We start from the raw sequence: 14,593 nt of genomic DNA, 5'->3' as shown, positions 1-14,593 counted from the left end.
AATGGATCAGCGGAAAATATGCAAATGAGATCGCGACTCATGCAAATGAGTTCCTCATTAGTATATTTTTTGCAAAGAAAACTCGTTGTGTAGATGTAGCCTGAGGGGCAGGGCTTTTTCCGACAACATGGGCACTCCTCTGGCAACATTTTTCCGAGCCGAGTATTTGGGTTTTCCACCGAAACTCAGCCCACGCGAAAGCACATTTTGATGAAAATAGTTTCATTTTTGGAGCGACCATTTCCCAGCGACCTTGACAGGCTTGTGTTCGATAGCCGCTTTCTCCAGCCAGGGCCGTCTCTGGGGGGTGGGGCCTGAGGCAACCCCCCTCCTCCCCAGGCTCCGCCCCCACCCCCAAACCCCGCCCTTGCTCCACCTCCGCCCTGCTTCTTCTGACCCCGCTCGGCCCTCTTCCCCCATTGCAGCCCTCCCATGAAGCCCCCTCCCCCAAGCGGCATGACTTGGGCCCGGGGGATTCCCGGGAGAGCCTGGCATGGCTGCCCCAACCCATCCTATGGGCGGGACGGCTCTATCTCCAGCTTCCATGTTTCCCTTTTCCGTCGGGCGCGGAAGCTATTCAGAACTGGGACTGACCCTCTCTCTGGTTCTTGGCCCCTAGAGCAGGGGTGGGGGACATACGACCCTGGCGCTGGATTCGCCCCCCGGATTTGGCTCCTGAGGCTCAGGGATCCTCCCTCCCCCCACTGCAGTCCAACCTTGCAGTCCCCCTCCCACCCAGACCCTACACCCTCACTGCACTCCTGCACCCTCCCACCAGCCTCCCACCCTCAGCCTGCTCCTGCACCCTCCCATCCTCCCAGACCCCCCAGTGCCCAACACACTCCTGCACCCTCCTTCCTGCCCAGACCCTACACCCTCACTCCACTCCTGCACCTCCCACCAGCCTCCCATCCTCAGCCCACTCCTGCACCCTCCCACCCTCAGCCTGCTCCTGCACCCTCCTATCCTCCCAGACCCCCCAATGCCCAACACACTCCTGCACTCTCCCTCCCACCCAGACCGCACATCCCAAGCTCGCTTCTCGGCAGCTCCCTCCCACATACTGAACTCATTTTGGCCCCTCCACCAAACCTAGGGGGCCCCCACAAAATCTACTAGCCAGGGCTCTTAGACTTTGGAGTGTGAGGAGAATGTGGAATAGTGATAGAAACGTAGCCGTGTTAGTCTAGGGTAGCTGAAACAAAATACAGGACTATGTAGCACTTTAAAGACTAACAAGATGGTTTATTAGGTGATGAGCTTTCGTGGGCCAGACCCACTTCCTCAGATCAAATAGTGGAAGAAAATTGTCACAACCATATATACCAAAGAATACACTTAAAAAAAATGAACACATATGAAAAGGACAAATCAAATTTCAGAACAGAAGGGGTATGCGGGGGGGGGGGGGGGGGGGCGGGAGGTAAATGTCTGTGAGCTAATGATATTAGAGGTGATAATTGGGGAAGCTATCTTTGTAATGGGTAAGATAACTAGAGTCTTTGTTAAGACTCCGGCGTAAAGTGTCGAATTTTAGCATGAATAACACTTCAGAGTATTCTCTTTCGAGTGCAGTTTTAAAAGGCTTTTGAAGCAGGATGCAGGTAATTAAGTCGTTGAGACAGTGTCCTTTCTGGTTGAAATAGCAAGAAACTGTTTTCTCTTTGTGATCTTGTCTGATATCTGTTTTGTGGGCATTGATCCTTTGGCGAAGTGTCTGAGACGTTTGTCCAATGTACATAGCAGGGGAATGTGGGAATCTCTTCTCACTTTTGTGCAGCCCCCCGACTCATTTTTCTATGGCTCAGCGGCCCCTGACCTAGAGGAGGGTCCCCACGCTTGCCCTAGAGTTTTGGTGACACGCTCTCTTCCCAGCTCACATCGGCAGAGGATGTTCTCAAGCAAGTTACTTGAGAAAAGAAGACGGAGGAGGGGAGGGGGGGCATAGCTGTTTTCAGATATGTTAAGGGCTGCCATAAAGAGAAATGGGATCCTTTGTTCCCTGCGTCCACTGAAGATAGGACAAGAAATAGGCTTACGGCAGATTTAGGTTTGATATGAGGAAAAACTTCCTAGCCCCCCGAGTAGTGAGGCACAAACTTCCAAGGGGTTGTGGAATCCATGGAAGCTTTTAAGACCAGTCTGAACAAACGCCCATCACAGGTGTCCTAGGTCCGTGGATACGGGATGTCTCGAGTTAGTGTTTTACTTCAAAATTGGGCGGTGTCGACACGCCAGATTTCGAAATATCCGATTTCGAACAAGAATCGAAATAAGAGACGCAATTTGCACACTTTATTTCGAGCTCAGGGTGCAGGGTAGACGCAACCCTCGGAGAACTCTCTGCATTTCTGCGATTCTTTACATCTGTCTCCAGCAAGTAGGTCAAAGCCCCTATGTTAGAAGCTGCATGACAAAAAAAATTTTCCTGAACAGAAAGCCACACCCTTTCTCATCCTCACCCAGTGGGGACTTCCTGAGCTGGCTCTAGCTAGAGGGTTTCTTTGTACAGAGATCGGTGGCATTCATCACTTCAGGCTTATGTAGGGCAAGTTCTGGGATAGGAAAATCTGGAAAAAAAAAAGGACTTAAGAGTTTCACCTCAAAGAGCCACTCAGTAGCATTAATATTGATTCTGCGGCTAGCAGGATGTGGTCTCTTGAAGCAAGCCAAGAATAGATTAGCTATGTAGCCACAGGCCTCGATCTCAGATACTTCCGTCCTCTCTTGCCCACTCTTTCCTCTTGGTTTTTGAACCCATTTTTATAGAATCGCAGAATCATGGGACTGCAGTGGGCCTCAAGAATTATCTAGAGCATTCCTGGCGGTTATTTGTCCAGCATGCTCTTAACTATCTCCAGGGATGGAGATTCCACAACCTCTCCAGGCAATTTATTCCAGTGTTTCACCGCCCAGACAGTTGGGAAGTTTTTCCTAATGTCCAACCTAAACCTCCCTTGCTGCAATTTAAGCCCATTGCTTCTAGTCCTGTCCTCAGAGGTTAAGGATAATTCATTTTTTCTCATGCCTTCTTGGAACAACCTTTTATACACTTGACACCAGTCATCATGTCCGATGTTCCCCATCATTTGTTCCACCCACGTGCGGAATAAGTTTTGTTCTGTGCACCGAGACATGTGCAGATGTGCACCACCAGCAGAAACACATGTTGCCGGCTGCAGGCTCTGTGAGCGCCCTGCTGATCAGCCAGGTGGCATTTGAATCTATCCTGGGTGGCCACCCAAGCGTTCAGCTCACACTCTGGTCGTGTCTCCTCTGTCTTCTCACCCCCAGTTTTTTCAGTCTTCCCTCGTCAGTCCGTTAATCATTTTTGCTGGTCTCCTCTGGACTTTCTCCAATTTGTCCACCTCTCTGCTGTAACAGAGCGCCCAGAACTGGACACAGTGCTCCAGCTGAGGCCTAATCAGCGCCGAGTGGCGCAGAAGAATTACGGGGCGTGCCTTGCGGCCAGCGCTCCTGCGAAGACATCCCAGAATGCTGTTTGCTTTTTTTGCCACCGTGAGATCCGCTTTGCCACCCAGCCGCCTTCCCGCAGTGCTGCTTCCTCAGCCGTCATTTCCCACTTTGCCTCGGTCCTTTGTGAATTTCATCCTAGTGGCCTCAGACCATCGCTCCAGCTTGCCCGGATCAGTTGGAATTTTAATTCTATCCTCCAAAGCCGGGGTAGGCAAGATGCAGCCAGCTGGCCGGATTCGTCAAGCCATCAGATCTGGCCCGCAGCCACCGCAGAGACTGCTACAACGGAGCAGCGTGCACTGCTTTAAACCAGGGGTGGGGAACCTACGGCCCTTGACTTGCCCAAATCTGATCCCTCAGGCTTATGGCTCCTGCCTTCAGCACTGGGGTACTGGTGGTCCAGGTTCCTGCAGGGCCTGTCTCAGGTTCCTGCAGGGCTGCTGGCTGGGAGCTGCCTAGGTCACAGCCTGCCTCTGGCACCCCACCCCTTGTCTCTCCCCCCACAACTTCCTTCCCCAGGTCACCCCTCGCCCCCTCTCCCTACCTCCTCCAGGTCACAACTCCCTCCCAGACCCTACACCTCCTCGTGCACCCCTCCCTAGGCCAGTATACTCTCCTGCACCCATACCCTCTCCCTGTCCCTGCACCCCAACCTCCTGCCCCAGATCACAACCCCTGCTCTCACACACACTCCCTCTCAGCCCCCACCCCCTGCTGTACCCCAATCCTCTGTCCCAGGCTTCCTTCTGCACCCAACCTCCATCCCGGACCCTACACCTCCTCTAGAGAAGTGTGGCCCTTGACCACTTACCGAAATCTTGGAGTGCCCCCCCCATTACAATTATTGCCCCCTCCCCTGCTCTAAAGCCCTTGCAACCCGTCCCCGTGCGGCGTCATCTACAGACTTTGCAAGTGCCTTTCTATGCCGTTATCTAAACAACTGAACAGAACCAACCCCCCGGACTGACCCCCGGTGGGTCCCACTTGATCTGCCCTACCCTATTAGGCCGTCGTCTTCTTCAGCGCTCCCTGGAAGCGAGGATGCTCCCTGCCAAGAGGGCTCCTTGGGGAGTTTTCAAGTGGTGGAGGAGCCCAGGTCTCCCAGATGTTCCCCTGCAAGCAACGAGGGTCCTCTTGGATGAAACGTCATTGTTGTCTGGACTGCCGTGCCCTGCCTGTCCTCTGTGGTCACGCGCCTATCTCATGAGCACGTCCGGTGCTGGGTGTGGTACCAGTTCCGCACCGGTTCCTCCTGGTTTGTTGGGCGGGCACCTCCCTTGTCAAGCTGTCCGTCTGCTGCTCTCCGTGAGCCTGGTGTGACTGTGAGAAGAGGACGTGCGTGTCAGGCGTGCGGACACAGCGGCCAGCCCAGGAGAGTTGTTGTTTCCGTGACCCGCATTTCTATACCGCCGATGTTGGCTGCGGAGAGAAAGCTGATGTTAGTAGGTTGGTCTTCCCAGCTGATCCTGAGACTCCTCCTTAGGCAGGGTTGCTGGCTATTCCTGGCAGACTGTCTGGAATCTCATCCCCATAGAGTAGGGAGGAGAGGAGACCCACACTTGGGGCTCATTTGCAGATCCCGATCACGACGACTTGTTTGAGACGTTCCGAAGGAAGGACCGGCACCGCAGAGCCGCCACTCGACTTCTGGGTCAGTGGCTGCCACGGTATAGAATAGGGACCCCGTTTTCCAGGGGATCTCCGCTGGGGGCCATTTGTGGAGTGCCTAGATGAGTTAGTGCAGGTGGCAGAGTGCCTGCGTGTTCCGTGATGAGAAAGAGACCAGGCTGAGACAGGCGTTGGCAAAAAGAACCACGGTGCTTTGCGGGTCGGCCCCTGTGTGCGCAAGTGTAACGCCAAGAGGCGGAACCACACCTGGCTCCCAGCTACAGCTGTAGACAAACTCGCTCGGGCTGTAAGTGGTCTTGGAGGGACAGAGAACCACCCACAGCGGGCGTGTGGGTTGCACAAGAATGACCCAGGCCTCTGTATCTTGTGGTCTTCGACTTTGCTTGGAGACGTCGGAGATGGAGGCCGTCTGGACAATACTCCATCCCGGCCCTGGCAGGAAGGCAACCCCGAAGGAGACTCGGGCTTGTGGGACGGTAAATGGAGCCTGAGGAATCGTTTGGTCTCTGAGCAGTCGCACACAGTGGTGGCTGTCCACCCATCCGGGAGTCATCCGGGGGTGGAAATGAATTTCGGTGGGCAGCCAAATCTACACAGCACCTTCCGTAGGGCCTCACGGTTGATGGAGTCCAAGGGCCTCATGGATGATGAAGTCCAAGGCCTTGGTCAGATCGATGAATGCCATGAACAGGTCCTGGCGTGGCTCTCGGCACGTCTTCTGGATCTGTCGGGCCGGGAAGAGCATGGCGGACGTGCCTCGGGACAGCCAGAAGCCACACTGTGACTCAGAGAGGAGTCCCTTGACGAGGAGGAGGAGGTGGCTAAGTGGCAAGTCTCTTTCTTGCAATGGAAAGGGGGGTAGTAACTCTGTTGCCTCTGCCCAGAGATGTGTCTCCTTCCTTGACTATTGTAACACGCCCAAAGAGTTCACCAGCAGGCCTCTGCCAAAGGGGTCACACCCGCACACAGTCCCGAGACAAGGGAGGGGTGATGGGGAAGATGGGCGCAGTGATCTGTGAGAGTCTGTGGTCACAAGTCTCGTTTTGGGCTGGCCTGAGACCAGAGACGCATTGCAGCGGCTGTGGGAGCAGCCTTTTCCAGATCCTCGCTGATCACCCCGAATGGAGAGGGGGCTAGAAAAGGTGCCCCGAACGTCAGCTGCCTCATGCTCTTCTGACTGGCCATAACCGGGTGGGATCACACAACTCCCCAGCCGAAACACGCAATGTAAGTCGATGGATTCTCTCACTGGGAACGTCCACACTCTTATGGACTCTCAGCGCAGAGAGAACGGCCAGAGAATGGATAAGACTCAAAACTGACATGGCATCTCTTACACCTTGTCTTCACTAAATGGAAGAGCGACGCTTCCGCGATTGATCTTCCGGAGTTTGATTTAGTGAGTCTAGTTAAGACTCGCTAAATTGAATTCAGAGGGCACCCGCACTGGTGGCTGGTACTCCTGCTTCTGCAAGGTGTAAGGGAAGCGTTTGCTCCCGTCGGCCTCCCGCCGTGGGGTCGGCGGGGAACCTCGAAACAAGGTACATCGACTCCAGCTACGTAATTAACGTAGCTGGAGTTGCGTGTTTTGGTTCAGCCTTCTCTTTTAGTGTAGACCTGGCCTTAGACCCACCAGGCCAATGGGGGCCAATTAAAAGAGGATGGAAGTAGTGACAGCTTAAGGAAAGAGAGACACATTCGTGGGATTGGCTTTGCTGTCAAATGTAAGATTGCGGGTCAGCTTCCGGAGCACCTCATGACTTTGCAACTCAGACTCAGCAACAAGCAATATGCCACCATCGTCAGGGCCTACCCCCAGCACTCAATGATGAGGAAGACAACAAGGAGCAGTTTTATGGAAGTCTTGGTGCAGTCCTCACCCCCACGCTTAACCCAGACAGATTATCCTCCTGGGAGCATGACCGCGAACCACTGAGAATTACTCTCAGAGAACAACTTTCCAAACATGTGCCTTGCTTGTTGCCAGGTAACTTACTTCAGTAAGGCTCTGTGGCAAGCATGTTCAGCAGGACTCCATGCCAGCCTCGGGGTTCACCTTGTGCCTTTACATGAAAGACTGGAAAGCAATGTTCCCTCTAATCTCTTTTCATCGGTGTGCAGATTGTTTCTGCCCACGCGCGGAATAATTTTATATGTGGCATGTGTGAATGTGCACCACCAGTCGAAACAAAGAAAACCTTGCTGTGGGCGTTCTGCTCATCAGCTGGGTGGCATCTGAGTCTCTCCTGAGCAGCCTCACTTGGTGACCGAGATCTTTTCTTTCCATACATCTGTGCTGTCTCTGGAACTGTGAGGATCCGATCCTGATTGGGACCTGTGGCAAATCAGTAATAACCATGAATAAACTCTGTTTTTGTCAGTGATGCGGGGGATGGGTGAATCTATCCCCACACAGTATTTTCTGACCCTGATTCGACTGCTACAAAGGGGGAGGGAGTAGGATTTTGCGAATAAAATATATGGCTTGGATTCAGGCGACGTGAATATGAAAGTAGACATGGCAAGATTGAACGAGAGCGGAGATCAGTTCTGTGTTTCTGATGGGTCAGAGGAGGCTGCATAAGAAAGTGTGAGATGCTCTGACGGGGGTAGATGTACATAATCTGGTTCATGACGGTGTCCTCGTAACGGTAATAGTCGGTGATCAGCGGGAAACGTAAGCTTTTCATCTTCATTCTGACATGCTCTGTTACATTGCTGTTCTACCTCTGGCTGTTTTTATCCAGATAAGCGACCAAGCCTTCTTTTAATCTTACTAAATTCTTGGTTTGATTGCTGACTCTGCCACAGGCTTCCTGAATCTTCTTGGTCCAATCACTTAATCTCCCTCGCCCTTGGCTTCTACCTCTGTAAAAGAGAGAAAAGCTATCCCTCCAAAAGAGTGTTGTGAGGGTGAATTCACAAATATGCAGCCGGGCCCACAGACAGAAGCACAAAGTATTATCGTTAAAGCTATGAACTAATGCACACTGGTGCAGAGTGGCTGAATTCATGCTGCTCTTAAAGGTTTTTTGCTGTTGTTGTTGTTGTTGTTGTGCTTAACATTGGCTATTTATATCTACTCTGTGTCTCATCAGCAGTTTATTCTCCTGACCTGCAGCACTGGCCTTACCTTTTGAGCTAAGTGAGTAACTCCATTAGCTGGTAACAGTAGTAGGCTGTTATCTGCGATCGGTGCCTCCACTAGATGAGGAGTGAGCACACTTTGCTAGCATATTACATGTTCAGACTTCATCCTTACCATTGTAGTGATGCAGGTATTAACAGTGCCAGTCATCTAATTTTTGTCCCTTAATCAATTTTCTAACGTACTTCCATACTGACAATTCCTCTTTAATATTTACATGTTATAGAGGATACCAGGGAGGCTTTTGACAGCACAGTGAGGTGGGGAATTGAACAAGATAACCTGATAAGCAGGTCACTAATGAAACAGATACCGGAGAGCAAATTCTCTTAAGCAGGAGGAAATAAACAAGCCTTCTAAAAACGCTAATTATTCTGAAACTTGTGGGAACAGCTGTGCTCTCACTAACCTCAAACTAACAGAAAATGAACAGCTCTGGGGTGTGGGAGGCAGGAAGAGTTTACCCACAATATCGAGCTTTCTTTCCTCCATATCTCTGAAGCTATGAATGTTGGAAGGACTAAGAAAATATTACCCAGGCAGAAACCGAAGTGGATGGAGTCTTTTTGTGCTTTGTTTTTTCCTTAAGGCACCACCAATAAGGTTTGCTATTGATGGGCACACCTGAAATAAGGGGTGTTTTCCAAGCACAAAGGAGTAAAATCCCATAGGAGAATCAGAAATCTGCAGGCTAATTTTGCAGACTCAATGGGCCAAATTCTGATCTCTATTAACTCCACAGGGAGGAAAGCTAGACTTGTAGGCAAGGCATGGGTGTAGGACTTGTGATAGCTGGGTTAAGTTTGTAGTTTCTGCCACTGACTCACTGTGTCCTTTGGCAAGTCATTTAACATCCCTCTGCTAGGTTCCCCATCTGTAAAAGGTGGAGGATGCCTCACCAGGGGCGTATGAGGATAAATGCAATACAGCACGTGAGGTACTCAGATGCTACAGGAATGGAGGTGTACCAGGTTGGCTTGGTTCTGGGCTGGACAGACGGAGGATCAGATAGCCCTGGTTGAAGGATGAGCCAAAAGTAGGCTGAACCAGGTGATCCCAAGATAAGAAAGTGCAGGGAACAGATTACAGCTACTTCTGCAGATCCTGCAGAAAGAAGGAACATCACTACAGGGCCCTACGTCAATGAGGAAAAACCCCAAGAAGCAGGAGCGTGTGGGCGCAGGGTTAGATTTAGGGCCAGGTGACTGCCTGAAATGCCAGGTGTTGGGGGCACCAAGCTTTAGATCATATCACAGGGGCCAAGCGACCTTTGACCAAAAGGTCTAGGGGTCACATTCTAAGGCCATAACCTGACTTAATACTGGCCCACCCAGTGCTGGTGCACAGTTCGATTTCCTGATGTTAGCCCGTTTCAATTATTAGCCCATTTCAATTATTCTCAACCATTTAAAAGTTCCTATGAACTCCATTTTTTTGAGAGATGGCCTGAATAAACACACAGATTTACCCATGCAAAAGTATTCTCCGATACGGTCGGATCAGTTATGTGTGCCAATTGTGCATCCGAAGTTGTGAAATGGGCCGCACGTGCCATGAACGATATAGGCAAATGGAGGAGGCGGCCAGAGAGCGATCTAAGCAGGGGAGAGGCCAGTAAAGGCCAGAGGAGGCTGTGTGAATGTGTGTTCTGTGTTAGTCTGGTTTAATCAGGGGAGGGGCACTCAACAGAGCTTGAGGCCTGGAGGGTCACTGTGTTCTGGGGGAAGGGGCGATTAGTGGGATCCAAAGAGGGGATTTACCGTAACTGCCTTTTGAGGCGAGTGAGTTCTGAAAGGGCCCTGAGAGCAGAGCAAGGCGATGCAGAGACATGCTGGCCATGAGAGGGCGCGCTAGGGGCAGCTGTGGGCATTACACAAAAGTACCCAGAGAGATGGTTAATACACTGGCTTCCCCAGGGGTAGGCTGGACTGGGGCCTGCGTGCCTGGAACCGTTTCGTACAATAGATCTGAATTGTGCTTATCTGGACAGAGTTGCCAGTCCTCTCACTCAGGCCCCCTCGTGTCAAGGTAGCCTTCATCCCATTTTCTTGCTCACTTTTACTTGCTCATTGCTGCTTGCTTATTGTGTATTTGTGTTGCGGTGAGTGTTTGTGTTCGTGTTCCAGTAGCACTCGGGGGATTTGAGTCAGGGATGAAGGCCTCACTGTACTGCTTACTATACACCCAAAGAGGAAAAAAACCCCAGCCCCAGCCCCAAAGAGTTACATAAGAACACGAGAGTCGCCAGACTGTGTCAGACCAAAGGTCCCTCTAGCCCAGTGTCCTGTCTGCTCACAGTGGCCAATACCAGGTGCCCCAGAGAGAATGAATAGAACAGGGAATCATCAAGGAATCCCTCTCCTGTCACCCATTTCTAGCCCCAGCCAAACAAAGGCTAGGGACACCACTCCTACCCATCCTGGCTAATAACCATCAATGGACCTAACCTCCATGAATCTATCTAGTTCCTTTTTGAACCCTGTTAAAGTCCTGGTCTTCACAACATCCTCTGGCAAAGAGTTCCACAGGTTGCCGGTGCATTGCATGAAGAAAAACTTCCTTTTATTTGTTTTAAACTTGCTGCCTGTTCTTGTGATGGGAACAAATCAATAACTTTTCCTTATTCACTTTCTCCACACCTGTCATGATTTTATAGACCTCTGTCATATCCGCATCCACTCTTAGTCTCCTCTTGCCTAAGCTGAAAAGTCCCACTCTTTAACATTTCTCTTCATATGGTACCTGTGCCAAACCCCTTGTCATTTTTGTTGTGACAAAGAGCATCAGATGGATACAACAAACAAAATGGTGGGGGGGGGGGGAAGGAGAGGGAGGGTAAATAACAGTAAGATGATGGAGATTAATCTAACAATCAGCAGCCCCAACATAGAAATAATAATTACTCTTTGGAAGGGTAAAATTCGCCCCTTCCTTTTGAGCACAGATCTCATCCACTTAGTGAGAGCAGACTTGGTACGCTACCAAATTCTTATTGCGAGGTTGTATCTGTGTGTTGGGATGTGCACCCAGAATCATTGTGAGGTGGCTTGAGCTGGCTGGGTAGACTCATTGCCTTAGTATCACCGTGGTCTTCATTAGGACTACGCTGTGCGTGTGGCTTTATCGCTGTGGAAGTTACTGTGAGTCTCTGAGGCTACTAGCATGGATTTTATTTTAATCTTTTGTTGCTGTTGAAGTTGTGAAAAGAGAATCGAAACTTTCCCCCTGGACACATTCCCTTTCCACTAGCATCCACCTCTAAACCCTGACGGTGTAAATGACTTTGAAATGAGCCAGATACTGGCGGTATCCCGGAAAAACTTCACCGTGTCTTGTGACTGTGTCTGCTCTTCCGACATTTTTTGCAGAAGAGCAGACACGCTCTTTCGGAAGCCCTGTAAACCTCATTTCCTGAGGAAGAAGGGCTCTTCCGAAAGAGGAGGTGTGATGGCGCGTTGGGGGTCCCCCGTCTCCTGCACCCCGAAATGGCACAAACAGACTGCACCAGCCGGTGGAATAGAGGAAGTTTATTGCCTCTCCAGGATACAGCACAGCACAGATGGAATCTGGTCACAGAGCTGGGCTAGGATGCCTCAGGCCCCCTTGAGATGGGGGAGACTGGGCCCCTAAACTCCAGCCCCTTTCCCTAGGCTGTCTCCTCCATGCTCCCCAACAGCCAGCCACTAACTAACTCTCTTCCAGCCCTGCCCCCCAGCCAGGGCAGCATTCCACCTTCCTTTGTTCCTCTCCATGGGGGGGTGTCTGGCCATACTGGTTTGCATAGTGACTCATCCTGTTTTGCTGGGTCATGGTCCCCACGGCAGCCAGTGGGGGTTACCCCAGAGCCAGCAGCATAGAAACCAGCCAGGTACCCCCACTACGTCACAGGAGGTTCTTCCAAAATTTGGCCCAATGTATATGGACCAAATTTCAGAAAAGCCTCTTCTGAAAAAAAATCGGAAAAAGGCACGCAAATTGCAGAGCACAATTTCCGTACCTTTTTCCGAAAAAGAAGTGTCATGTGGACATAGCCTTAAAGACAAGCACAATCGGGTATGGTTACCAGTCCCGGGCTAGGCCGGTTTTGCTGGCTGAACAGTCTGGACTGGAACAGCAAGTCGGGGCTTAGAGGTGCATTGCAAGGCAAGACATGATTACTGGCAGCATTGCAGACCGGGGCTGACGGGCACCGAGGGATGGGGGTTCCAGATTCAACTAGCAATGCTGGGGGGAGGGGCCGGGGACTAGGAACACAGATACAGATGGCTAACCCTTCTAAACCCTTTTCACAACGACCCTCCACATTTTGTACTGACACACTATGAAACCCTAAAAAGGCCAACAGGTCGGTTTTACACATTTGTCATAGTCCTCCTGTGTAGGGTTGCCAGATGGTCTCCCAAAAAATACCGGATACCCGGTATTTTTTGGTCGAGCAAAAAAACCCCAAAACAACAAACAAACAAACAAACATAAAACATGGGGGCGGACTCCCACCCACTCCCCCCGCCCACGCCAGGCTTCTGTGCAATCACAGGCTCCTAGTGCTGTTCGTGGCCCCCCCTTCCAGCCACTCCCCCCACCCACGCTAGGCTTCCGGCTGGTGCGCAGTTGGAAAAATCAGAGAATACTGGACATTGCACATGCCCAGTATTCTCTGATTTTTTTTTTACCGGACAAAGAGCGCAAATACCGGACTGTCCAGTAGAATACTACTCCTGTGTCTGGAATACTTTGATGTCAAAGATATGGGAGACTTCTGCTTATGGTCCTCGATGGCAGATTTGCTTTTGCAGAAGCCAGCATTTCAAACACGAAAAATTGCACATGCATCCAAATTCATCGGGCCTACCCCACGTTCGGAAACAAACTCCAGACAAAGGAAATAATCTCTCCACGGTGCCTGGCAGTTTTTACGGAAATACGTTTTAAAGTGCTGCTCCTTACACGTCCTAGGGATACAAAATCCCGTTTAAAAAGTGAACCTGTTAAATGTTATGGTTCACAGGGATCCTGCGGGCAGGGGCTGCTTCAGGCAAGCCAGGCCAGGCCTGCAGACGGAGAACTGCTCCAGTCCGGCCGGACCACCGGCTAACCAGTTACCTAGTAAGCATCACCCAGTAAGGGTGGTGCTTACTGGGTTGCCAGTTAACTGGTTAATCCTTTACATCTGTGGGTCCTCACCTCCCAGGGGGTCGCAGCAACTTAGAGGGGGGTCGCGGTATCACAAAGTTTGAGAACCCCTGCTTTGCATCCTAAACACACACTGGCAGCCCGATATTGGAGTGAGTTGTGCAGAGCAGAGTAGAGGTGTATTTTCAGACCCGTATGAAACCTCAGGATTTGAATACTAAAGGCTGCTGCATGTCAGGGAAGGGGTGTTTTGCCAGACACTGGGATGGTCATCACCATGGTAATAACACTTCCTGATGCTTTGCCTTGGTGATGTTTAATCATGTGATCTCCCCGTGGGATCATACCGTATGCTCATTTTCCTGTCGACTACACCCGTTGGAAGCATCCCAGCTCCAAAGGGTACGTCCTCACCACAGCCAGAGGTGGGATGGCACCAGGGGCTAGCCACGCTGCTCATGAACATACCCATGGTCCCCGGCGGGCTTGTCCAGGGTCCCGTGCAGCTTCATTGCTTGGGGTATTCGAGCCAGACTGATCATAGCCGGGTTGAGCGTATCGGCCCATGCTGCACTCCCCTCCCCCCTCCAGATGGCCGCGTGGACAGAAGACACGTGCAGACGACATAGGCCGTGGGTGGGAGAAGATCCACTTTACGAATGGGAAACTGAGGCATGGAGACAGGTTGACGTGTCAAAGATAACAAGGGCAGCATGTGATAGAGCCAGGAGCGGAGACCCATTCTCCTGAGCATCGCTCCAGTGACTTCATGACAAAACTAATCTTGCTGGTGGGATTTCAAAGAGCTGGGCCTGAGCAATGCAAGCTAAGGCTCCTTGTGGTCATACTAACATAGCATCATAGAACAGTAGAACTGGAAGGGACCTCGAGAGGTCATCAAGTCCAGTCCCCTGCCCTCATGGCAGGACCCAGTACTGTCTAGATCATCCCGTCATGAAATACCATGCTCCTTTATCTATGCTGATCGCTCGTCAGGGACAGAATAGAGTTCCATGGTGTTCATTGCCCCTCCACACACACTTAGAAGCATCTACAAGTTGAACTCTCTAGTCCGGCACTCTCTGGTCCAGCACTCTCTGGTCCGGCACTCTCTAGTCCGGCACTCTCTGGTCCGGCACTTTCTGGTCCGGCACTTTCTGGTCCGGCACTCTCTAGTCCAGCACTCTCTAGTCCGGCACTCTCTGG

The 14,593-nt window shown here is 51.3% G+C and overlaps 1 protein-coding gene across 3 annotated transcripts in view; it reads left to right on the top strand.

Moving 5' to 3' along the window:
• Positions 1–14,593, top strand: part of BLK (BLK proto-oncogene, Src family tyrosine kinase) — a 73,720-nt gene that overhangs the window by 39,363 nt on the left and 19,764 nt on the right. The gene's annotated exons all lie outside the window — the stretch shown is intronic.

Source organism: Pelodiscus sinensis, chromosome 3, assembly GCF_052426305.1.
Source record: "Pelodiscus sinensis isolate ZL-2025 chromosome 3, ASM5242630v1, whole genome shotgun sequence".
In the NCBI taxonomy this organism is placed as follows: domain Eukaryota; kingdom Metazoa; phylum Chordata; order Testudines; family Trionychidae; genus Pelodiscus; species Pelodiscus sinensis.
The sequence above is the reverse complement of the archived record's forward strand: the minus strand, read 5'-3'. Positions and strand labels throughout refer to the sequence as shown.